This window comes from Cnephaeus nilssonii (genome assembly GCF_951640355.1).
Source record: "Cnephaeus nilssonii genome assembly, chromosome: 4".
In the NCBI taxonomy this organism is placed as follows: Eukaryota; Metazoa; Chordata; class Mammalia; order Chiroptera; family Vespertilionidae; genus Cnephaeus; species Cnephaeus nilssonii.
In genome coordinates this window covers 7,040,845-7,043,921 of record NC_137075.1, presented here as the reverse complement: position 1 = coordinate 7,043,921, position 3,077 = coordinate 7,040,845, and the positions used below count along the sequence as shown (strand labels likewise).

Sequence of the window (3,077 nt, the reverse complement as noted above, 5' to 3'; positions counted from 1 at the left end):
TGTTCTTGATGTCAGCTATATCATTCTTCATGTTTGTCTGGTTCTTGTTCATGGCCTCTAGTTCCCTTTTCATGCTATTGTAATTTGCACTACATTTGTTAAGCATCTTTATAACCATTGCTTTGAACTCTATGTCTAATAGGTTACTTGCCTCCATTTCATTTAGTTCTTTTTCTGGAGTTTTCTCCTTTTTTCTCATTTTGGGGTTGCTTCTTTGTCTCCCCATTTTAGCAGTCTCTTTGTATTTGCTTCTATGTATTACATAGAGCTGTTATCCCTCTGAGTCTTTGTGGGATGGCCTAATGTAGAAAGTGTCTTGAGGGATCCAGTGGTGCAGTCTCTTTATTCACCTGAGCTGGATGCTCTAGTGTGGGAACCACTCTAGAGACAGCCAAAAGGCCAATTAAAGTATAGAGGCCTTGTCAATACATAGAATGTCTAAGGCCACTCTGTGCCTAGGCTAAGATACCATAAGCAGGTGCAAGGACACAAGAACAACAATTCCACGGTATACTGCACATGCGTACCCTTCTGTAGCCACAATATGATTGATGTAGCTATTGGCACGAAGCCTTCTTTGTCTCTGGAATAATATACAAGTTACGGATCAACTAGTCTGCTGGACTGTGCTACACAGAGATGTAAGGCTACAGAGACCAGCCAGCGTGCCGGGCAGGGGAGACAGAAGAAGCTCCTGAGCCTGAGATCTCAGATACTGCTATGATATAGGGAGTGAGTTTAGAGGCAGCATGCAGCTGCTCAGAATCCGGTGTAGGCACAGAGGCTATTAAGGGTGCTACTGCTGATGTGTGGGAAAGATATATTTACCAGCTGGTGTTCGGTTGCCTATATGGATTGCTGTGAAGGACTGTCTTGTCTGATGGCTATGTGGCCACTGGCTTCTGCGATAAGGACTGATTCTTATACACCCACAACTTCTCATGGCTTCTCCATCTAAGACCCAGCGTCCTAGGAGGTCCCGCCATAGGCAGAGAGGCTTGGACTCAACACCTGTACCTAGTGAGCAGAGGATAAAGGAGGAACTTGGACTAAGTTCCCAACAGTTAGTACAGTGGTCAGGGTTCCAGAAAGAACCTGCCCTGGCATAGTCGGGAAGAATTTAGAAGAATATATGGACTCAGAACAACTCAGAGCAGCAGTGCTCGTGCAGAGCTCTTGCTGTCTCTGACATCTAGGAATACTCCTTGCGTGCATTATTGGGCTCTCCTATTGTAATTGGGACTTGATTGTTTAATGTCCCATATGTGGGGGGACCTCCCCTCTGAATTGCTGCCAGAGAGGTTCAACCCCAATTTTGTCATGCCAGCTGTTATACAGGTGCTGACAGAATGGAATAAGATAAAACAGGGCCAAACCAGAAACACCACGAAAATCAAGCTACTCAATGCAGTAACAACAGGAAAGACTACGAAGGAAAAAGAAGATAAAGCAAAGCAAAGCAAAAAAACAAAGCATACTAAGAGACACGTGATCAAAGACTTAGAGGGAGTATAAAGAAAAAGGTAGAGAGCTTCAAGGATGGCAGCGTCCTCTACCCTGATCCTGTGGGAGAGCCCCAGCATGAAAACAGCAGTGTCACTGATAAATGCAATAAATAAAGGAAGATTTCTATGATGGCTCACGTGAATTCTTCGAAAACTTCACCTCAACGCTGAGCACAGTTTGCGTGAAGAAGAGGAAGAAAAACTGCAAGCTGTATTTTCTCTTGAGAAACAAGATCTTCACTTAGTTCTTGAAACAGTGTCATTCATTTTAGAACAGGCAGTATATCACAATGTAAAGCCTGCAGCTTTGCAGCAGCAGTTAAAGAACATTCATCTTACACAAGACAAAGCAGAAGGATTTATCAATACTTGGTCTTCCATGGGTCAAGAAACAGTTGGAAAATTCAGACAGAGGATTCTCACTCCCCACAAGCTAGAGATGGTTAGATGGCAGTTTAACCTTCAAATGGCTTACTCAGATCAAGCAAAACTAAAATCTCCTCAAGCTGAGTTACAGAAGATTCAAAGAGCCTAGAGAAAGTTTTTGTGGAATTCGTTCACATGGAGTTGTTTGATTTTCATAACCATACATACATAGCTGGATTCTCTTACCTGATGTTCTTGAAGACTGGTTTCTCCATCACACTCTTGCCACCTCATCATTTTGCTTGGCAGACAGACTGCCAGGTTGTGTTTTTCTGAAGGATTCGGTTTTTTTTTTTCTTGTAAATTATATGGTTTATCATTTCTTAGACAAATAGTAGCTAAGGGAAATAAATCATTTTCTGAGGACTGAGGTTCTAATATTCATTCTCTAGTTCCATGAGCCAACAGCAAGCAATTGTTAAGAACACTTTTGCTTTTAAAACAACAACAACAACAACAAAAAACAGAAGTGAACACCATATTGTTTTTACTGTCCTATTTTTGCTTTATTGCCTAGTAAGTTTATTTTTTACATACTTGATGACACCTGTAGGTATCAAGTAGGGTGCATGGATACAAGGTATATTGTGTACCATATATTACAGAATTTCAGCAATTACATTTATAAAAGTAAAAAAGCAGCCCCATGCCATCAAACACATTACAGTATTTTTCCTTGAATATAATTAGTATATTTTGCTTTGGAAATAATATAGGAAAGAAATTAAAAATATAGCTGGTAGTAGTTATCCAGTGATTCCAATGTGAGCTTCTTTTACTTTTTGTCTGAGTTTAATGATTTAATAACAGTCTAGGTTTTTGTATGCTTTTCTTTGTACTGCAGATTAATAATGATTCACTTCATAATGTAGGAGACAGATTCAGATCATGAATAAAAAGAATTGTAATGAGGGAAAAAAGAAAAAGGGAGAAAGAAGAAAAAATGGATATATGGAAACAAAGAGGAAGCTAAAAGAAGTAGCATAGGGTTCTAACGGGTTTGGCCTAATGGATAGAGCGTCAAGGTTCCGAGGTTCAATTCCGGTCAAGGGCATGTACCTTGGTTGCGGGCAGATCCCCAGTAGGGGGTATGCAGCAGGCAGCTTATTGATGTTTCTCTCTCATCGATGTTTCTAACTTTCTCTC

General features: G+C 40.6%; 1 pseudogene across 1 annotated transcript; it reads left to right on the top strand.

The window, feature by feature from the left end:
- Positions 1-1,539: 1,539 nt before the first annotated feature.
- Positions 1,540-2,207, top strand: LOC307097595 (COMM domain-containing protein 10-like; annotated as a pseudogene). Its single transcript has one exon. The product of its transcript is annotated as a COMM domain-containing protein 10-like (transcript).
- The last annotated feature ends 870 nt before the right edge of the window (positions 2,208-3,077 follow it).